At 31.2% G+C, this 24,502-nt stretch overlaps 5 non-coding genes across 5 annotated transcripts; all 5 read right to left on the bottom strand.

The window, feature by feature from the left end:
• Positions 1–7,229: 7,229 nt before the first annotated feature.
• Positions 7,230–7,302, bottom strand: TRNAF-GAA (transfer RNA phenylalanine (anticodon GAA)). The gene has a single exon. It is a non-coding gene; the product is annotated as a tRNA-Phe (tRNA).
• A 9,639-nt stretch (positions 7,303–16,941) lies between these two features.
• Positions 16,942–17,014, bottom strand: TRNAF-GAA (transfer RNA phenylalanine (anticodon GAA)). Its single transcript has one exon. It is a non-coding gene; the product is annotated as a tRNA-Phe (tRNA).
• A 2,356-nt stretch (positions 17,015–19,370) lies between these two features.
• TRNAF-GAA (transfer RNA phenylalanine (anticodon GAA)) lies at positions 19,371–19,443 on the bottom strand. The gene has a single exon. It is a non-coding gene; the product is annotated as a tRNA-Phe (tRNA).
• A 2,361-nt stretch (positions 19,444–21,804) lies between these two features.
• On the bottom strand, positions 21,805–21,877 carry TRNAF-GAA (transfer RNA phenylalanine (anticodon GAA)). Its single transcript has one exon. It is a non-coding gene; the product is annotated as a tRNA-Phe (tRNA).
• A 2,361-nt stretch (positions 21,878–24,238) lies between these two features.
• TRNAF-GAA (transfer RNA phenylalanine (anticodon GAA)) lies at positions 24,239–24,311 on the bottom strand. Its single transcript has one exon. It is a non-coding gene; the product is annotated as a tRNA-Phe (tRNA).
• Between the last annotated feature and the right edge of the window lie 191 nt (positions 24,312–24,502).

Raw genomic sequence — 24,502 nt, 5'->3', positions numbered from 1 at the left:
ACTGAGCTATTTTGGCAAAGTCTGTGTATGGCAAATGTCACTAAGACCTCAACTGAGCTATGTTTGCATGGTTACACAAGGTTAAGTATCAATATTTTTCTGTCATCATGATTGCATGAAATGAAGAGAAAAGATGTGTTTTATACTGTAAATATATCCATTACAAACCCTTAATCATACATTTAAGTAAAAGTTTTAACAAATTGTGGTCAGGAAGCATTGTTAGATTACTTCAAATTTTCATAATAGTTAAAGTAGCATGACTTACAACATGAAAACAATATTTAAGCTGTATTTATGCACCGTGTTGTTAAATAAACATTCTCATCATTTAAAAGTTACTAATGAATACTCAACTATGTTAAGAAATGTTGTGGTTTACATTTGAAATAATTAAATACTGATAACTACTCAAGGAAAAAAGAAAAAATTTTCTCAAACATGCAGAAACCAGGGACATTTAGATCTTCAGTCTAACGCTCTCCCAAATGAGCTATTTTGGCAAAGTCTGTGTATGGCAAAAGTCACTAAGACCTCAACTGAGCTATGTTTGCATGGTTACACAAGGTTTAGTATCAATATTTTTCTGTCATCATGATTGCATGAAATGAAAAGAAAATATGTGTTTTATATTGTAAATATATCCATTACAAACCCTTAATCATACATTTAAGTAAAAGTTTTAACAAATTGTGGTCAGGAAGCATTGTTAGATTACTTAAAATTTTCATAATAGTTAGAGTAGCGTGACTTAAAACATGAAAACAATATTTAAGCTGTATTTATGCACCATGTTGTTAAATAAACATTCTCATCATTTAGAAGTTACTACTGAATACTCAACTATGTTAAGAAATGATGTTGTTTAAATTTGAAATAATTAAATTCTGATCACTACTCATGGAAAAAAGAAATATGCACTCAAACATGCCGAAACCAGGGACCTTTAGATCTTCAGTCTAACGCTCTCCCAACTGAGCTATTTCGGCATAGTCTGTGTATGGCAAAAGTCACTAAGACATCAACTGAGCTATGTTTGCATGGTTACACAAGGTTAAGTATCAATATTTTTCTGTCATCATGATTGCATGAAATGAAGAGAAAAGATGTGTTTTATACTGTAAATATATAAATTACAAGCCCTTAATCATACATTCAAGTAAAAGTTTTAACAAATTGTGGTCAGGAAGCAGTTAGTTTACTTCAAATTTTCATAATAGAGTAGCATGACGGACAACATGAAAACAATATTTAAGCTGTATTTATGCACCGTGTTGTTAAATAAACATTCTCATCATTTAGAAGTTACTACTGAATACTCAACTATGTTAAGAAACGATGTTGTTTACATTTGAAATACTTAAAAACTGATAACTGCTCAAGGAAATAAGAAAAAATGCACTCAAACATGCTGAAACCCGGGACCTTTAGATCTTCAGTCTAACGCTCTCCCAACTGAGCTATTTCGGCAAAGGCTGTGTATGGCAAAAGTCACTAAGACATCAACTGAGCTATGTTTGCATGGTTACCCAAGGTTTAGTATCAATATTTTTCTGTCATCATGATTGCATGAAATTAAAATAAAATATGTTTTATACTGTAAATATATCCATTACAAACCCTTAATCATACATTTAAGTAAAAGTTTTAACAAATTGTGGTCAGGAAGCATTGTTAGATTACTTCAAATTTTCATAATAGTTAGAGTAGCGTGACTTACAACAAGAAAACAATATTTAAGCTGTATATATGCACCGTGTTGTTAAATAAACATTCTCATCATTTAGAAGTTACTACTGAATACTCAACTATGTTAAGAAATGATGTTGTTTAAATTTGAAATAATTAAATTCTCATCACTACTCAAGGAAAAAAGAAAAAATGCACTCAAACATGCCGAAACCCGGGATCGAACCAGGGACCTTTAGATCTTCAAGCTAACGCTCTCCCAACTGAGCTGTTTTGGCAAAGTCTGTGTATGGCAAAAGTCACTAAGACCTCAACTGAGCTATGTTTGCATGGTTACACAAGGTTAAGTATCAATATTTTTCTGTCATCATGATTGCATGAAATGAAGAGAAAAGATGTGTTTTATACTGTAAATATATAAATTACAAACCCTTAATTGTACATTTAAGTTAAAGTTTTAACAAATTGTGGTCAGGAAGCAGTTAGTTTACTTCAAATTTTCATAATAGAGTAGCATGACGGGCAACATGAAAACAATATTTAAGCTGTATTTATGCACCGTGTTGTTAAATAAACATTCTCATCATTTAGAAGATACTACTGAATACTCAACTATGTTAAGAAATGATGTTGTTTACATTTTAAATAATTAAATACTGATAACTACTCAAGGCAAAAAGAAAAAATTTACTCAAACATGCTGAAACCCGGGACCTTTAGATCTTCAGTCTAACGCTCTCCCAACTGAGCTATTTCGGCAAAGGCTGTGTATGGCAAAAGTCACTAAGACATCAACTGAGCTATGCTTGCATGGTTACCCAAGGTTTAGTATCAATATTTTTCTGTCATCATGATTGCATGAAATTAAAATAAAATATGTTTTATACTGTAAATATATCCATTACAAACCCTTAATCATACATTTAAGTAAAAGTTTTAACAAATTGTGGTCAGGAAGCATTGTTAGATTACATAAAATATTCATAATAGTTAGAGTAGCGTGACTTAAAACATGAAAACAATATTTAAGCTGTATTTATGCACCGTGTTGTTAAATAAACATTCTCATCATTTAGAAGTTACTACTGAATACTCAACTATGTTAAGAAATGATGTTGTTTAAATTTGAAATAATTAAATTCTGATCACTACTCATGGAAAAAAGAAATATGCACTCAAACATGCCGAAACCAGGGACCTTTAGATCTTCAGTCTAACACTCTCCCAACTGAGCTATTTCGGCAAGGTCCATGTATGGCAAAAGTCACTAAGACCTCAACTGAGCTATGTTTGCATGGTTACACACGGTAAAGTATCAATATTTTTCTGTCATCATGATTGCATGAAATGAAGAGATAAGATGTGTTTTATACTGTAAATATATCCATTACAAACCCCTAATCTTACATTTAAGTAAAAGTTTTAAAAAAATTGTGGTCAAGAAGCAGTTAGTTTATTTCAAATTTTCATAATAGAGTAGCATGATGGACATCATGAAAACAATATTTAAGCTGTATTGATGCACCGTGTTGTTAAATAAACATTCTCATCATTTAGAAGTTACCACTGAATACTCAACTATGTTAAGAAATGATGTTGTTTACATTTGAAATACTTAAAAACTGATAACTGCTCAAGGAAAGAAGAAAAAAGGTACTCAAACATGCTGAAACCCGGGACCTTTAGATCTTCAGTCTAACGCTCTCCCAACTGAGCTATTTTGGCAAAGTCTGTGTATGGCAAAAGTCACTAAGACCTCAACTGAGCTATGTTTGCATGGTTACACAAGGTTTAGTATCAATATTTTTCTGTCATCATGATTGCATGAAATGAAAAGAAAATATGTGTTTTATACTGTAAATATATCCATTACAAACCCTTAATCATACATTTAAGTAAAAGTTTTAACAAATTGTGGTCAGGAAGCATTGTTAGATTATTTCAAATTTTCATAATAGTTAGAGTAGCATGACTTACAACATGAAAACAATATTTAAGCTGTATTTATGCACCGTGTTGTTAAATAAACATTCTCATCATTTAGAAGTTACTACTGAATACTCAACTATGTTAAGAAACGATGTTGTTTAAATTTGAAATAATTAAATTCTGATCACTACTCAAGGAAAAAAGAAAAATGCACTCAAACATGCCGAAACCAGGGACCTTTAGATCTTCAGTCTAACGCTCTCCCAACTGAGCTATTTCGGCAAGGTCTGTGTATGGCAAAAGTCACTAAGACATCAACTGAGCTATATTTGCATGGTTACACAAGGTTAAGTATCAATATTTTTCTATCATCATGATTGCATTAAATGAAGAGAAAAGATGTGTTTTATACTGTAAATATATAAATTACAAGCCCTTAATCAAACATTTAAGTAAAAGTTTTAACAAATTGTGGTCAGGAAGCAGTTAGTTTACTTCAAATTTTCATAATAGAGTAGCATGACGGACAACATGAAAACAATATTTAAGCTGTATTAATGCACGGTGTTGTTAAATAAACATTCTCATCATTTAGAAGTTACTACTGAATACTCAACTATGTTAAGAAACGATGTTGTTTACATTTGAAATACTTAAAAACTGATAACTGCTCAAGGAAATAAGAAAAAATGCACTCAAACATGCTGAAACCTGGGACCTTTGGATCTTCAGTCTAACGCTCTCCCAACTGAGCTATTTTGGCAAAGTCTGTGTATGGCAAATGTCACTAAGACCTCAACTGAGCTATGTTTGCATGGTTACACAAGGTTAAGTATCAATATTTTTCTGTCATCATGATTGCATGAAATGAAGAGAAAAGATGTGTTTTATACTGTAAATATATCCATTACAAACCCTTAATCATACATTTAAGTAAAAGTTTTAACAAATTGTGGTCAGGAAGCATTGTTAGATTACTTCAAATTTTCATAATAGTTAAAGTAGCATGACTTACAACATGAAAACAATATTTAAGCTGTATTTATGCACCGTGTTGTTAAATAAACATTCTCATCATTTAAAAGTTACTACTGAATACTCAACTATGTTAAGAAATGATGTGGTTTACATTTGAAATAATTAAATACTGATAACTACTCAAGGAAAAAAGAAAAAATTTTCTCAAACATGCAGAAACCAGGGACCTTTAGATCTTCAGTCTAATGCTCTCCCAAATGAGCTATTTTGGCAAAGTCTGTGTATGGCAAAAGTCACTAAGACCTCAACTGAGCTATTTTTGCATGGTTACACAAGGTTAAGTATCAATATTTTTCTGTCATCATGATTGCATGAAATGAAGAGAAAAGATGTGTTTTATACTGTAAATATATCCATTACAAACCCTTAATCATACATTTAAGTAAAAGTTTTAACAAATTGTGGTCAGGAAGCATTGTTAGATTACTTCAAATTTTCATAATAGTTAGAGTAGCGTGACTTACAACAAGAAAACAATATTTAAGCTGTATATATGCACCGTGTTGTTAAATAAACATTCTCATCATTTAGAAGTTACTACTGAATACTCAACTATGTTAAGAAATGATGTTGTTTAAATTTGAAATAATTAAATTCTCATCACTACTCAAGGAAAAAAGAAAAAATGCACTCAAACATGCCGAAACCCGGGATCGAACCAGGGACCTTTAGATCTTCAAGCTAACGCTCTCCCAACTGAGCTGTTTTGGCAAAGTCTGTGTATGGCAAAAGTCACTAAGACCTCAACTGAGCAATGTTTGCATGGTTACACAAGGTTAAGTATCAATATTTTTCTATCATCATGATTGCATGAAATGAAGAGATAAGATGTGTTTTAAACTGTAAATATATCCATTACAAACCCCTAATCTTACATTTAAGTAAAAGTTTTAAAAAATTGTGGTCAAGAAGCAGTTAGTTTATTTCAAATTTTCATAATAGAGTAGCATGATGGACATCATGAAAACAATATATAAGCTGTATTGATGCACCATGTTGTTAAATAAACATTCTCATCATTTAGAAGTTACCACTGAATACTCAACTATGTTAAGAAATTATGTTGTTTACATTTGAAATACTTAAAAACTGATAACTGCTCAAGGAAAGAAGAAAAAAGGTACTCAAACATGCTGAAACCCGGGACCTTTAGATCTTCAGTCTAACGCTCTCCCAACTGAGCTATTTTGGCAAAGTCTGTGTATGGCAAAAGTCACTAAGACCTCAACTGAGCTATGTTTGCATGGTTACACAAGGTTTAGTATCAATATTTTTCTGTCATCATGATTGCATGAAATGAAAAGAAAATATGTGTTTTATACTGTATAACGCTTAATTATACACTTAAGAAAATTTTTTAACAAATTGTGGTCAGGAAGCATTGTTAGATTACTTCAAATTTTCATAATAGTTAGAGTAGCATGACTTACAACATGAAAACAATATTTAAGCTGTATTTATGCACAGTGTTGTTAATTAACATTCTCATCATTTAGAAGTAACTACTGAATACTCAACTATGTTAAGAAATGATGTTGTTTAAATTTGAAATAATTAAATTCTGATCACTACTAAAGGAAAAAATAAAAAATGCACTCAAACATGCCAAACCCAGGACCTTTAGATCTTCAGTCTAATGCTCTCCCAACTGAGCTATTTCAGCAAGGTCTGTGTATGGTAAAAGTCACTAAGACCTCAACTGAGCTATGTTTGCATGGTTACACAAGGTTTAGTATCAATATTTTTCTGTCATCATGATTGCATGAAATGAAAAGAAAATATGTGTTTTATACTGTAAATATATCCATTACAAACGCTTAATTATACATTTAAGTAAAAGTTTTAACAAATTATGGTCAGGAAGCATTGTTACATTACTTCAAATTTTCAAAATAGTTAGAGTAGCATGACGGACAACATGAAAACAATATTTAAGCTGTATTTATGCACGGTGTTGTTAAATAAACATTCTCATAATTTAGAAGATACTACTGAATACTCAACTATGTTAAGAAATGATGTTGTTAACATTTGAAATAATTAAATACTGATAACTACTCAAGGAAAAAAGAAAAAATTTACTCAAACATGACGAAACCCGGGACCTTTAGATCTTCAGTCTAACGCTCTCCAAACTGAGCTATTTCGGCATAGTCTGTGTATGGCAAAAGTCACTAAGACATCAACTGAGCTATGTTTGCATGGTTACACAAGGTTTAGTATTAATATTTTTCTGTCATCATGATTACATGAAATGGAAAGAAAATATGTGTTTTATACTGTAAATATATCCATTACAAACCCTTAATCATACATTTAAGTAAAAGTTTTAACAAATTGTGGTCAGGAAGCATTGTTAGATTACTTCAAATTTTCATAATAGTTAGAGTAGCGTGACTTACAACAAGAAAACAATATTTAAGCTGTATATATGCACTGTGTAGTTAAATAAACATTCTCATCATTTAGAAGTTACTACTGAATACTCAACTATGTTAAGAAATGATGTTTAAATTTGAAATAATTAAATTCTCATCACTACTCAAGGAAAAAAGAAAAAATGCACTCAAACATGCCGAAACCCGGGATCGAACCAGGGACCTTTAGATCTTCAGTCTAATGCTCTCCCAACTGAGCTATTTCGGCAAGGTCTGTGTATGGCAAAAGTCACTAAGATATCAACTGAGCTATATTTGCATGGTTACACAAGGTTAAGTATCAATATTTTTCTGTCATCATGATTGCATTAAATGAAGAGAAAAGATGTGTTTTATACTGTAAATATATAAATTACAAGCCCTTAATCAAACATTTAAGTAAAAGTTTTAACAAATTGTGGTCAGGAAGCAGTTAGTTTACTTCAAATTTTCATAATAGAGTAGCATGATGGACAACATGAAAACAATATTTAAGCTGTATTAATGCACCGTGTTGTTAAATAAACATTCTCATCATTTAGAAGTTACTACTGAATACTCAACTATGTTAAGAAACGATGTTGTTTACATTTGAAATACTTAAAAACTGATAACTGCTCAAGGAAATAAGAAAAAATGCACTCAAACATGCTGAAACCTGGGACCTTTGGATCTTCAGTCTAACGCTCTCCCAACTGAGCTATTTTGGCAAAGTCTGTGTATGGCAAATGTCACTAAGACCTCAACTGAGCTATGTTTGCATGGTTACACAAGGTTAAGTATCAATATTTTTCTGTCATCATGATTGCATGAAATGAAGAGAAAAGATGTGTTTTATACTGTAAATATATCCATTACAAACCCTTAATCATACATTTAAGTAAAAGTTTTAACAAATTGTGGTCAGGAAGCATTGTTAGATTACTTCAAATTTTCATAATAGTTAAAGTAGCATGACTTACAACATGAAAACAATATTTAAGCTGTATTTATGCACCGTGTTGTTAAATAAACATTCTCATCATTTAAAAGTTACTAATGAATACTCAACTATGTTAAGAAATGTTGTGGTTTACATTTGAAATAATTAAATACTGATAACTACTCAAGGAAAAAAGAAAAAATTTTCTCAAACATGCAGAACCCAGGGACATTTAGATCTTCAGTCTAACGCTCTCCCAAATGAGCTATTTTGGCAAAGTCTGTGTATGGCAAAAGTCACTAAGACCTCAACTGAGCTATGTTTGCATGGTTACACAAGGTTTAGTATCAATATTTTTCTGTCATCATGATTGCATGAAATGAAAAGAAAATATGTGTTTTATATTGTAAATATATCCATTACAAACCCTTAATCATACATTTAAGTAAAAGTTTTAACAAATTGTGGTCAGGAAGCATTGTTAGATTACTTAAAATTTTCATAATAGTTAGAGTAGCGTGACTTAAAACATGAAAACAATATTTAAGCTGTATTTATGCACCATGTTGTTAAATAAACATTCTCATCATTTAGAAGTTACTACTGAATACTCAACTATGTTAAGAAATGATGTTGTTTAAATTTGAAATAATTAAATTCTGATCACTACTCATGGAAAAAAGAAATATGCACTCAAACATGCCGAAACCAGGGACCTTTAGATCTTCAGTCTAACGCTCTCCCAACTGAGCTATTTCGGCATAGTCTGTGTATGGCAAAAGTCACTAAGACATCAACTGAGCTATGTTTGCATGGTTACACAAGGTTAAGTATCAATATTTTTCTGTCATCATGATTGCATGAAATGAAGAGAAAAGATGTGTTTTATACTGTAAATATATAAATTACAAGCCCTTAATCATACATTCAAGTAAAAGTTTTAACAAATTGTGGTCAGGAAGCAGTTAGTTTACTTCAAATTTTCATAATAGAGTAGCATGACGGACAACATGAAAACAATATTTAAGCTGTATTTATGCACCGTGTTGTTAAATAAACATTCTCATCATTTAGAAGTTACTACTGAATACTCAACTATGTTAAGAAACGATGTTGTTTACATTTGAAATACTTAAAAACTGATAACTGCTCAAGGAAATAAGAAAAAATGCACTCAAACATGCTGAAACCCGGGACCTTTAGATCTTCAGTCTAACGCTCTCCCAACTGAGCTATTTCGGCAAAGGCTGTGTATGGCAAAAGTCACTAAGACATCAACTGAGCTATGTTTGCATGGTTACCCAAGGTTTAGTATCAATATTTTTCTGTCATCATGATTGCATGAAATTAAAATAAAATATGTTTTATACTGTAAATATATCCATTACAAACCCTTAATCATACATTTAAGTAAAAGTTTTAACAAATTGTGGTCAGGAAGCATTGTTAGATTACTTCAAATTTTCATAATAGTTAGAGTAGCGTGACTTACAACAAGAAAACAATATTTAAGCTGTATATATGCACCGTGTTGTTAAATAAACATTCTCATCATTTAGAAGTTACTACTGAATACTCAACTATGTTAAGAAATGATGTTGTTTAAATTTGAAATAATTAAATTCTCATCACTACTCAAGGAAAAAAGAAAAAATGCACTCAAACATGCCGAAACCCGGGATCGAACCAGGGACCTTTAGATCTTCAAGCTAACGCTCTCCCAACTGAGCTGTTTTGGCAAAGTCTGTGTATGGCAAAAGTCACTAAGACCTCAACTGAGCTATGTTTGCATGGTTACACAAGGTTAAGTATCAATATTTTTCTATCATCATGATTGCATGAAATGAAGAGAAAAGATGTGTTTTATACTGTAAATATATAAATTACACACCCTTAATTGTACATTTAAGTTAAAGTTTTAACAAATTGTGGTCAGGAAGCAGTTAGTTTACTTCAAATTTTCATAATAGAGTAGCATGACGGGCAACATGAAAACAATATTTAAGCTGTATTTATGCACCGTGTTGTTAAATAAACATTCTCATCATTTAGAAGATACTACTGAATACTCAACTATGTTAAGAAATGATGTTGTTTACATTTTAAATAATTAAATACTGATAACTACTCAAGGCAAAAAGAAAAAATTTACTCAAACATGCTGAAACCCGGGACCTTTAGATCTTCAGTCTAACGCTCTCCCAACTGAGCTATTTCGGCAAAGGCTGTGTATGGCAAAAGTCACTAAGACATCAACTGAGCTATGTTTGCATGGTTACCCAAGGTTTAGTATCAATATTTTTCTGTCATCATGATTGCATGAAATTAAAATAAAATATGTTTTATACTGTAAATATATCCATTACAAACCCTTAATCATACATTTAAGTAAAAGTTTTAACAAATTGTGGTCAGGAAGCATTGTTAGATTACATAAAATATTCATAATAGTTAGAGTAGCGTGACTTAAAACATGAAAACAATATTTAAGCTGTATTTATGCACCGTGTTGTTAAATAAACATTCTCATCATTTAGAAGTTACTACTGAATACTCAACTATGTTAAGAAATGATGTTGTTTAAATTTGAAATAATTAAATTCTGATCACTACTCATGGAAAAAAGAAATATGCACTCAAACATGCCGAAACCAGGGACCTTTAGATCTTCAGTGTAACACTCTCCCAACTGAGCTATTTCGGCAAGGTCCATGTATGGCAAAAGTCACTAAGACCTCAACTGAGCTATGTTTGCATGGTTACACACGGTAAAGTATCAATATTTTTCTGTCATCATGATTGCATGAAATGAAGAGATAAGATGTGTTTTATACTGTAAATATATCCATTACAAACCCCTAATCTTACATTTAAGTAAAAGTTTTAAAAAAATTGTGGTCAAGAAGCAGTTAGTTTATTTCAAATTTTCATAATAGAGTAGCATGATGGACATCATGAAAACAATATTTAAGCTGTATTGATGCACCGTGTTGTTAAATAAACATTCTCATCATTTAGAAGTTACCACTGAATACTCAACTATGTTAAGAAATGATGTTGTTTACATTTGAAATACTTAAAAACTGATAACTGCTCAAGGAAAGAAGAAAAAAGGTACTCAAACATGCTGAAACCCGGCACCTTTAGATCTTCAGTCTAACGCTCTCCCAACTGAGCTATTTTGGCAAAGTCTGTGTATGGCAAAAGTCACTAAGACCTCAACTGAGCTATGTTTGCATGGTTACACAAGGTTTAGTATCAATATTTTTCTGTCATCATGATTGCATGAAATGAAAAGAAAATATGTGTTTTATACTGTAAATATATCCATTACAAACCCTTAATCATACATTTAAGTAAAAGTTTTAACAAATTGTGGTCAGGAAGCATTGTTAGATTATTTCAAATTTTCATAATAGTTAGAGTAGCATGACTTACAACATGAAAACAATATTTAAGCTGTATTTATGCACCGTGTTGTTAAATAAACATTCTCATCATTTAGAAGTTACTACTGAATACTCAACTATGTTAAGAAACGATGTTGTTTAAATTTGAAATAATTAAATTCTGATCACTACTCAAGGAAAAAAGAAAAATGCACTCAAACATGCCGAAACCAGGGACCTTTAGATCTTCAGTCTAACGCTCTCCCAACTGAGCTATTTCGGCAAGGTCTGTGTATGGCAAAAGTCACTAAGACATCAACTGAGCTATATTTGCATGGTTACACAAGGTTAAGTATCAATATTTTTCTATCATCATGATTGCATTAAATGAAGAGAAAAGATGTGTTTTATACTGTAAATATATAAATTACAAGCCCTTAATCAAACATTTAAGTAAAAGTTTTAACAAATTGTGGTCAGGAAGCAGTTAGTTTACTTCAAATTTTCATAATAGAGTAGCATGACGGACAACATGAAAACAATATTTAAGCTGTATTAATGCACCGTGTTGTTAAATAAACATTCTCATCATTTAGAAGTTACTACTGAATACTCAACTATGTTAAGAAACGATGTTGTTTACATTTGAAATACTTAAAAACTGATAACTGCTCAAGGAAATAAGAAAAAATGCACTCAAACATGCTGAAACCTGGGACCTTTGGATCTTCAGTCTAACGCTCTCCCAACTGAGCTATTTTGGCAAAGTCTGTGTATGGCAAATGTCACTAAGACCTCAACTGAGCTATGTTTGCATGGTTACACAAGGTTAAGTATCAATATTTTTCTGTCATCATGATTGCATGAAATGAAGAGAAAAGATGTGTTTTATACTGTAAATATATCCATTACAAACCCTTAATCATACATTTAAGTAAAAGTTTTAACAAATTGTGGTCAGGAAGCATTGTTAGATTACTTCAAATTTTCATAATAGTTAAAGTAGCATGACTTACAACATGAAAACAATATTTAAGCTGTATTTATGCACCGTGTTGTTAAATAAACATTCTCATCATTTAAAAGTTACTACTGAATACTCAACTATGTTAAGAAATGATGTGGTTTACATTTGAAATAATTAAATACTGATAACTACTCAAGGAAAAAAGAAAAAATTTTCTCAAACATGCAGAAACCAGGGACCTTTAGATCTTCAGTCTAATGCTCTCCCAAATGAGCTATTTTGGCAAAGTCTGTGTATGGCAAAAGTCACTAAGACCTCAACTGAGCTATGTTTGCATGGTTACACAAGGTTAAGTATCAATATTTTTCTGTCATCATGATTGCATGAAATGAAGAGAAAAGATGTGTTTTATACTGTAAATATATCCATTACAAACCCTTAATCATACATTTAAGTAAAAGTTTTAACAAATTGTGGTCAGGAAGCATTGTTAGATTACTTCAAATTTTCATAATAGTTAGAGTAGCGTGACTTACAACAAGAAAACAATATTTAAGCTGTATATATGCACCGTGTTGTTAAATAAACATTCTCATCATTTAGAAGTTACTACTGAATACTCAACTATGTTAAGAAATGATGTTGTTTAAATTTGAAATAATTAAATTCTCATCACTACTCAAGGAAAAAAGAAAAAATGCACTCAAACATGCCGAAACCCGGGATCGAACCAGGGACCTTTAGATCTTCAAGCTAACGCTCTCCCAACTGAGCTGTTTTGGCAAAGTCTGTGTATGGCAAAAGTCACTAAGACCTCAACTGAGCTATGTTTGCATGGTTACACAAGGTTAAGTATCAATATTTTTCTATCATCATGATTGCATGAAATGAAGAGAAAAGATGTGTTTTATACTGTAAATATATAAATTACAAACCCTTAATTGTACATTTAAGTTAAAGTTTTAACAAATTGTGGTCAGGAAGCAGTTAGTTTACTTCAAATTTTCATAATAGAGTAGCATGACGGGCAACATGAAAACAATATTTAAGCTGTATTTATGCACCGTGTTGTTAAATAAACATTCTCATCATTTAGAAGATACTACTGAATACTCAACTATGTTAAGAAATGATGTTGTTTACATTTTAAATAATTAAATACTGATAACTACTCAAGGCAAAAAGAAAAAATTTACTCAAACATGCTGAAACCCGGGACCTTTAGATCTTCAGTCTAACGCTCTCCCAACTGAGCTATTTCGGCAAAGGCTGTGTATGGCAAAAGTCACTAAGACATCAACTAAGCTATGTTTGCATGGTTACCCAAGGTTTAGTATCAATATTTTTCTGTCATCATGATTGCATGAAATTAAAATAAAATATGTTTTATACTGTAAATATATCCATTACAAACCCTTAATCATACATTTAAGTAAAAGTTTTAACAAATTGTGGTCAGGAAGCATTGTTAGATTACATAAAATATTCATAATAGTTAGAGTAGCGTGACTTAAAACATGAAAACAATATTTAAGCTGTATTTATGCACCGTGTTGTTAAATAAACATTCTCATCATTTAGAAGTTACTACTGAATACTCAACTATGTTAAGAAATGATGTTGTTTAAATTTGAAATAATTAAATTCTGATCACTACTCATGGAAAAAAGAAATATGCACTCAAACATGCCGAAACCAGGGACCTTTAGATCTTCAGTCTAACACTCTCCCAACTGAGCTATTTCGGCAAGGTCCGTGTATGGCAAAAGTCACTAAGACCTCAACTGAGCTATGTTTGCATGGTTACACACGGTAAAGTATCAATATTTTTCTGTCATCATGATTGCATGAAATGAAGAGATAAGATGTGTTTTATACTGTAAATATATCCATTACAAACCCCTAATCTTACATTTAAGTAAAAGTTTTAAAAAAATTGTGGTCAAGAAGCAGTTAGTTTATTTCAAATTTTCATAATAGAGTAGCATGATGGACATCATGAAAACAATATTTAAGCTGTATTGATGCACCGTGTTGTTAAATAAACATTCTCATCATTTAGAAGTTACCACTGAATACTCAACTATGTTAAGAAATGATGTTGTTTACATTTGAAATACTTAAAAACTGATAACTGCTCAAGGAAAGAAGAAAAAAGGTACTTAAAACATGCTGAAACCCGGGACCTTTAGATCTTCAGTCTAACGCTCTCCCAACTGAGCTATTTTGGCAAAGTCTGTGTATGGCAAAAGTCACTAAGACCTCAACTGAGCTATGTTTGCATGGTTACACAAGGTTTAGTATCAATATTTTTCTGTCATCATGATTGCATGAAATGAAAAGAAAATATGTGTTTTATACTGTAAATATATCCATTACAAACCCTTAATCATACATTTAAGTAAAAGTTTTAACAAATTGTGGTCAGGAAGCATTGTTAGATTATTTCAAATTTTCATAATAGTTAGAGTAGCATGACTTACAACATGAAAACAATATTTAAGCTGTATTTATGCACCGTGTTGTTAAATAAACATTCTCATCATTTAGAAGTTACTACTGAATACTCAACTATGTTAAGAAATGATGTTGTTTAATTTTGAAATAATTAAATTCTGATCACTACTCAAGGAAAAAAGAAAAATGCACTCAAACATGCCGAAACCAGGGACCTTTAGATCTTCAGTCTAACGCTCTCCCAACTGAGCTATTTCGGCAAGGTCTGTGTATGGCAAAAGTCACTAAGACATCAACTGAGCTATATTTGCATGGTTACACAAGGTTAAGTATCAATATTTTTCTATCATCATGATTGCATTAAATGAAGAGAAAAGATGTGTTTTATACTGTAAATATATAAATTACAAGCCCTTAATCAAACATTTAAGTAAAAGTTTTAACAAATTGTGGTCAGGAAGCAGTTAGTTTACTTCAAATTTTCATAATAGAGTAGCATGACGGACAACATGAAAACAATATTTAAGCTGTATTAATGCACCGTGTTGTTAAATAAACATTCTCATCATTTAGAAGTTACTACTGAATACTCAACTATGTTAAGAAACGATGTTGTTTACATTTGAAATACTTAAAAACTGATAACTGCTCAAGGAAATAAGAAAAAATGCACTCAAACATGCTGAAACCTGGGACCTTTGGATCTTCAGTCTAACGCTCTCCCAACTGAGCTATTTTGGCAAAGTCTGTGTATGGCAAATGTCACTAAGACCTCAACTGAGCTATGTTTGCATGGTTACACAAGGTTAAGTATCAATATTTTTCTGTCATCATGATTGCATGAAATGAAGAGAAAAGATGTGTTTTATACTGTAAATATATCCATTACAAACCCTTAATCATACATTTAAGTAAAAGTTTTAACAAATTGTGGTCAGGAAGCATTGTTAGATTACTTAAAATTTTCATAATAGTTAGAGTAGCGTGACTTAAAACATGAAAACAATATTTAAGCTGTATTTATGCACCGTGTTGTTAAATAAACATTCTCATCATTTAGAAGTTACTACTGAATACTCAACTATGTTAAGAAATGATGTTGTTTAAATTTGAAATAATTAAATTCTGATCACTACTCATGGAAAAAAGAAATATGCACTCAAACATGCCGAAACCAGGGACCTTTAGATCTTCAGTCTAACGCTCTCCCAACTGAGCTATTTCGGCATAGTCTGTGTATGGCAAAAGTCACTAAGACATCAACTGAGCTATGTTTGCATGGTTACACAAGGTTAAGTATCAATATTTTTCTGTCATCATGATTGCATGAAATGAAGAGAAAAGATGTGTTTTATACTGTAAATATATAAATTACAAGCCCTTAATCATACATTCAAGTAAAAGTTTTAACAAATTGTGGTCAGGAAGCAGTTAGTTTACTTCAAATTTTCATAATAGAGTAGCATGACGGACAACATGAAAACAATATTTAAGCTGTATTTATGCACCGTGTTGTTAAATAAACATTCTCATCATTTAGAAGTTACTACTGAATACTCAACTATGTTAAGAAACGATGTTGTTTACATTTGAAATACTTAAAAACTGATAACTGCTCAAGGAAATAAGAAAAAATGCACTCAAACATGTTGAAACCCGGGACCTTTAGATCTTCAGTCTAACGCTCTCCCAACTGAGCTATTTTGGCAAAGTCTGCGTATGGAAAAAGTCACTAAGACATCAACTGAGCTATGTTTGCATGGTTACACAAGGTTTAGTATCAATATTTTTCTGTCATCATGATTGCATGAAATGAAAAGAAAATATGTGTATTATACTGTAAATATATCCATTACAAACCCTTAACCATACATTTAAGTAAAAGTTTTAACAAATTGTGGTCAGGAAGCATTGTTAGATAACTTCAAATTTTCATAATAGTTAGAGTAGCATGACTTACAACATGAAAACAATATTTAAGCTGTATTTATGCACCGTGTTCTTAAATAAACATTCTCATCATTTAGAAGTTACTACTGAATACTCAACTATGTTAAGAAATGATGTTGTTTAATTTTGAAATAATTAAATTCTGATCACTACTCAAGGAAAAAAGAAAAATGCAGTCAAACATGCCGAAACCCGGGATCGAACCAGGGATCTTTAGATCTTCAGTCTAACGCTCTCCCAACTGAGCTATTTCGGCAAGGTCTGTGTATGACAAAAGTCACTAAGACATCAACTGAGCTATGTTTGCATGGTTACACAAGGTTAAGTATCAATATTTTTCTGTCATCATGATTGCATGAAATGAAGAGAAAAGATGTATTTTATACTGTAAATATATAAATTACAAGCCCTTAATCATACATTTAAGTAAAAGTTTTAACAAATTGTGGTCTGGAAGCAGTTGGTTTACTTCAAATTTTCATAATAGAGTAGCATGACGGACAACATGAAAACAATATTTAAGCTGTATTTATGCACCGTGTTGTTAAATAAACATTCTCATCATTTAGAAGTTACTACTGAATACTCAACTATGTTAAGAAATGATGTTGTTTAAATTTTAAATAATTAAATTCTGATCACTACTCAAGGAAAAAAAAAAATGCACTCAAACATGCCGAAACCCGGGATTGAAGCAGGGACCTTGAGATCTTCAGTCTAACGCTCTCCCAACTGAGCTATTTCGGCAAAGTATGTGTATGGCAAAAATCACTAAGACCTCAACTGAGCTATGTTTGCATGGTTACACAAGGTTAAGTATCAATATTTTTCTGTCATCATGATTGCATGAAATGAAGAGATAAGATGTGTTTTAAACTGTAAATATATCCATTACAAACCCCTAATCTTACATTTAAGTAAAAGTTTTAAAAAATTGAGGTCAAGAAGCAGTTAGTTTATTTCAAATTTTCATAATAGAGTAGCATGATGGACATCATGAAAACAATATATAAGCTGTATTGATGCACCGTGTTGTTAAATAAACATTCTCATCATTTAGAAGTTACCACTGAATACTCAACTATGTTAAGAAATTATGTTGTTTACATTTGAAATACTTAAAAACTGATAACTGCTCAAGGAAAGAAGAAAAAAGGTACTCAAACATGCTGAAACCCGGGACCTTTAGATCTTCAGTCTAACGCTCTCCCAACTGAGCTATTTTGGCAAAGGCTGTGTATGGCAAAAGTCACTAAGACCTCAACTGAGCTATGTTTGCATGGTTACACAAGGTTTAGTATCAATATTTTTCTGTCATCATGATTGCATGAAATGAAAAGAAAATATGTGTTTTATACTGTAAATATATCCATTACAAACGCTTAATTATACATTTAAGTAAAAGTTTTAACAAATTATGGTCAGGAAGCATTGTTACATTACTTCAAATTTTCAAAATAGTTAGAGTAGCATGACGGACAACATGAAAACAATATTTAAGCTGTATTTATGCACGGTGTTGTTAAATAAACATTCTCATCATTTAGAAGATACTACTGAATACAATGATGTTGTTTAAATTTGAAATAATTAAATTCTGATCACTACTAAAGGAAAAAATAAAAAATGCACTCAAACATGCCAAACTCAGGACCTTTAGATCTTCAGTCTAATGCTCTCCCAACTGAGCTATTTCAGCAAGGTCTGTGTATGGTAAAAGTCACTAAGACCTCAACTGAGCTATGTTTGCATGGTTACACAAGGTTTAGTATCAATATTTTTCTGTCATCATGATTGCATGAAATGAAAAGAAAATATGTGTTTTATACTGTAAATATATCCATTACAAACGCTTAATTATACATTTAAGTAAAAGTTTTAACAAATTATGGTCAGGAAGCATTGTTACATTACTTCAAATTTTCAAAATAGTTAGAGTAGCATGACGGACAACATGAAAACAATATTTAAGCTGTATTTATGCACGGTGTTGTTAAATAAACATTCTCATCATTTAGAAGATACTACTGAATACTCAACTATGTTAAGAAATGATGTTGTTAACATTTGAAATAATTAAATACTGATAACTACTCAAGGAAAAAAGAAAAAATTTACTCAAACATGACGAAACCCGGGACCTTTAGATCTTCAGTCTAACGCTCTCCAAACTGAGCTATTTCGGCATAGTCTGTGTATGGCAAATGTCACTAAGACATCAACTGAGCTATGTTTGCATGGTTACACAAGGTTTAGTATTAATATTTTTCTGTCATCATGATTACATGAAATGGAAAGAAAATATGTGTTTTATACTGTAAATATATCCATTACAAACCCTTAATCATACATTTAAGTAAAAGTTTTAACAAATTGTGGTCAGGAAGCATTGTTAGATTACTTCAAATTTTCATAATAGTTAGAGTAGCGTGACTTACAACAAGAAAACAATATTTAAGCTGTATATATGCACCGTGTAGTTAAATAAACATTCTCATCATTTAGAAGTTACTACTGAATACTCAACTATGTTAAGAAATGATGTTGTTTAAATTTGAAATAATTAAATTCTCATCACTACTCAAGGAAAAAAGAAAAAATGCACTCAAACATGCCGAAACCCGGGATCGAACCAGGGACCTTTAGATCTTCAGTCTAACGCTCTCCCAACTGAGCTATTTCGGCAAGGTCTGTGTATGGCAAAAGTCACTAAGACATCAACTGAGCTATATTTGCATGGTTACACAAGGTTAAGTATCAATATTTTTCTGTCATCATGATTGCATTAAATGAAGAGAAAAGATGTGTTTTATACTGTAAATATATAAATTACAAGCCCTTAATCAAACATTTAAGTAAAAGTTTTAACAAATTGTGGTCAGGAAGCAGTTAGTTTACTTCAAATTTTCATAATAGAGTAGCATGACGGACAACATGAAAACAATATTTAAGCTGTATTAATGCACCGTGTTGTTAAATAAACATTCTCATCATTTAGAAGTTACTACTGAATACTCAACTATGTTAAGAAACGATGTTGTTTACATTTGAAATACTTAAAAACTGATAACTGCTCAAGGAAATAAGAAAAAATGCACTCAAACATGCTGAAACCTGGGACCTTTGGATCTTCAGTCTAACGCTCTCCCAACTGAGCTATTTTGGCAAAGTCTGTGTATGGCAAATGTCACTAAGACCTCAACTGAGCTATGTTTGCATGGTTACACAAGGTTAAGTATCAATATTTTTCTGTCATCATGATTGCATGAAATGAAGAGAAAAGATGTGTTTTATACTGTAAATATATCCATTACAAACCCTTAATCATACATTTAAGTAAAAGTTTTAACAAATTGTGGTCAGGAAGCATTGTTAGATTACTTCAAATTTTCATAATAATTAAAGTAGCATGACTTACAACATGAAAACAATATTTAAGCTGTATTTATGCACCGTGTTGTTAAATAAACATTCTCATCATTTAAAAGTTACTACTGAATACTCAACTATGTTAAGAAATGTTGTGGTTTACATTTGAAATAATTAAATACTGATAACTACTCAAGGAAAAAAGAAAAAATTTTCTCAAACATGCAGAAACCAGGGACCTTTAGATCTTCAGTCTAACGCTCTCCCAAATGAGCTATTTTGGCAAAGTCTGTGTATGGCAAAAGTCACTAAGACCTCAACTGAGCTATGTTTGCATGGTTACACAAGGTTTAGTATCAATATTTTTCTGTCATCATGATTGCATGAAATGAAAAGAAAATATGTGTTTTATATTGTAAATATATCCATTACAAACCCTTAATCATACATTTAAGTAAAAGTTTTAACAAATTGTGGTCAGGAAGCATTGTTAGATTACTTAAAATTTTCATAATAGTTAGAGTAGCGTGACTTAAAACATGAAAACAATATTTAAGCTGTATTTATGCACCATGTTGTTAAATAAACATTCTCATCTTTTAGAAGTTACTACTGAATACTCAACTATGTTAAGAAATGATGTTGTTTAAATTTGAAATAATTAAATTCTGATCACTACTCATGGAAAAAAGAAATATGCACTCAAACATGCCGAAACCAGGGACCTTTAGATCTTCAGTCTAACGCTCTCCCAACTGAGCTATTTCGGCATAGTCTGTGTATGGCAAAAGTCACTAAGACATCAACTGAGCTATGTTTGCATGGTTACACAAGGTTAAGTATCAATATTTTTCTGTCATCATGATTGCATGAAATGAAGAGAAAAGATGTGTTTTATACTGTAAATATATAAATTACAAGCCCTTAATCATACATTCAAGTAAAAGTTTTAACAAATTGTGGTCAGGAAGCAGTTAGTTTACGTCAAATTTTCATAATAGAGTAGCATGACGGACAACATGAAAACAATATTTAAGCTGTATTTATGCACCGTGTTGTTAAATAAACATTCTCATCATTTAGAAGTTACTACTGAATACTCAACTATGTTAAGAAACGATGTTGTTTACATTTGAAATACTTAAAAACTGATAACTGCTCAAGGAAATAAGAAAAAATGCACTCAAACATGCTGAAACCCGGGACCTTTAGATCTTCAGTCTAACGCTCTCCCAACTGAGCTATTTTGGCAAAGTCTGCGTATGGAAAAAGTCACTAAGACATCAACTGAGCTATGTTTGCATGGTTACACAAGGTTTAGTATCAATATTTTTCTGTCATCATGATTGCATGAAATGAAAAGAAAATATGTGTATTATACTGTAAATATATCCATTACAAACCCTTAACCATACATTTAAGTAAAAGTTTTAACAAATTGTGGTCAGGAAGCATTGTTAGATAACTTCAAATTTTCATAATAGTTAGAGTAGCATGACTTACAACATGAAAACAATATTTAAGCTGTATTTATGCACCGTGTTCTTAAATAAACATTCTCATCATTTAGAAGTTACTACTGAATACTCAACTATGTTAAGAAATGATGTTGTTTAATTTTGAAATAATTAAATTCTCATCACTACTCAAGGAAAAAAGAAAAAATGCACTCAAACATGCCGAAACCCGGGATCGAACCAGGGACCTTTAGATCTTCAGTCTAACGCTCTCCCAACTGAGCTATTTCGGCAAGGTCTGTGTATGGCAAAAGTCACTAAGACATCAACTGAGCTATATTTGCATGGTTACACAAGGTTAAGTATCAATATTTTTCTGTCATCATGATTGCATTAAATGAAGAGAAAAGATGTGTTTTATACTGTAAATATATAAATTACAAGCCCTTAATCAAACATTTAAGTAAAAGTTTTAACAAATTGTGGTCAGGAAGCAGTTAGTTTACTTCAAATTTTCATAATAGAGTAGCATGACGGACAACATGAAAACAATATTTAAGCTGTATTAATGCACCGTGTTGTTAAATAAACATTCTCATCATTTAGAAGTTACTACTGAATACTCAACTATGTTAAGAAACGATGTTGTTTACATTTGAAATACTGAAAAACTGATAACTGCTCAAGGAAATAAGAAAAAATGCACTCAAACATGCTGAAACCTGGGACCTTTGGATCTTCAGTCTAACGCTCTCCCAACTGAGCTATTTTGGCAAAGTCTGTGTATGGCAAATGTCACTAAGACCTCAACTGAGCTATGTTTGCATGGTTACACAAGGTTAAGTATCAATATTTTTCTGTCATCATGATTGCATGAAATGAAGAGAAAAGATGTGTTTTATACTGTAAATATATCCATTACAAACCCTTAATCATACATTTAAGTAAAAGTTTTAACAAATTGTGGTCAGGAAGCATTGTTAGATTACTTCAAATTTTCATAATAATTAAAGTAGCATGACTTACAACATGAAAACAATATTTAAGCTATATTTATGCACCGTGTTGTTAAATAAACATTCTCATCATTTAAAAGTTACTACTGAATACTCAACTATGTTAAGAAATGTTGTGGTTTACATTTGAAATAATTAAATACTGATAACTACTCAAGGAAAAAAGAAAAAATTTTCTCAAACATGCAGAAACCAGGGACCTTTAGATCTTCAGTCTAACGCTCTCCCAAATGAGCTATTTTGGCAAAGTCTGTGTATGGCAAAAGTCACTAAGACCTCAACTGAGCTATGTTTGCATGGTTACACAAGGTTTAGTATCAATATTTTTCTGTCATCATGATTGCATGAAATGAAAAGAAAATATGTGTTTTATATTGTAAATATATCCATTACAAACCCTTAATCATACATTTAAGTAAAAGTTTTAACAAATTGTGGTCAGGAAGCATTGTTAGATTACTTAAAATTTTCATAATAGTTAGAGTAGCGTGACTTAAAACATGAAAACAATATTTAAGCTGTATTTATGCACCATGTTGTTAAATAAACATTCTCATCATTTAGAAGTTACTACTGAATACTCAACTATGTTAAGAAATGATGTTGTTTAAATTTGAAATAATTAAATTCTGATCACTACTCATGGAAAAAAGAAATATGCACTCAAACATGCCGAAACCAGGGACCTTTAGATCTTCAGTCTAACGCTCTCCCAACTGAGCTATTTCGGCATAGTCTGTGTATGGCAAAAGTCACTAAGACATCAACTGAGCTATGTTTGCATGGTTACACAAGGTTAAGTATCAATATTTTTCTGTCATCATGATTGCATGAAATGAAGAGAAAAGATGTGTTTTATACTGTAAATATATAAATTACAAGCCCTTAATCATACATTCAAGTAAAAGTTTTAACAAATTGTGGTCAGGAAGCAGTTAGTTTACGTCAAATTTTCATAATAGAGTAGCATGACGGACAACATGAAAACAATATTTAAGCTGTATTTATGCACCGTGTTGTTAAATAAACATTCTCATCATTTAGAAGTTACTACTGAATACTCAACTATGTTAAGAAACGATGTTGTTTACATTTGAAATACTTAAAAACTGATAACTGCTCAAGGAAATAAGAAAAAATGCACTCAAACATGCTGAAACCCGGGACCTTTAGATCTTCAGTCTAACGCTCTCCCAACTGAGCTATTTTGGCAAAGTCTGCGTATGGAAAAAGTCACTAAGACATCAACTGAGCTATGTTTGCATGGTTACACAAGGTTTAGTATCAATATTTTTCTGTCATCATGATTGCATGAAATGAAAAGAAAATATGTGTATTATACTGTAAATATATCCATTACAAACCCTTAACCATACATTTAAGTAAAAGTTTTAACAAATTGTGGTCAGGAAGCATTGTTAGATAACTTCAAATTTTCATAATAGTTAGAGTAGCATGACTTACAACATGAAAACAATATTTAAGCTGTATTTATGCACCGTGTTCTTAAATAAACATTCTCATCATTTAGAAGTTACTACTGAATACTCAACTATGTTAAGAAATGATGTTGTTTAATTTTGAAATAATTAAATTCTCATCACTACTCAAGGAAAAAAGAAAAAATGCACTCAAACATGCCGAAACCCGGGATCGAACCAGGGACCTTTAGATCTTCAGTCTAACGCTCTCCCAACTGAGCTATTTCGGCAAGGTCTGTGTATGGCAAAAGTCACTAAGACATCAACTGAGCTATATTTGCATGGTTACACAAGGTTAAGTATCAATATTTTTCTGTCATCATGATTGCATTAAATGAAGAGAAAAGATGTGTTTTATACTGTAAATATATAAATTACAAGCCCTTAATCAAACATTTAAGTAAAAGTTTTAACAAATTGT

Source organism: Taudactylus pleione, unplaced genomic scaffold, assembly GCF_031769625.1.
Source record: "Taudactylus pleione unplaced genomic scaffold, aTauple2 ptg000815l, whole genome shotgun sequence".
NCBI classification, from domain to species: Eukaryota; Metazoa; Chordata; class Amphibia; order Anura; family Myobatrachidae; genus Taudactylus; species Taudactylus pleione.
The sequence above is the reverse complement of the archived record's forward strand: the minus strand, read 5'-3'. Positions and strand labels throughout refer to the sequence as shown.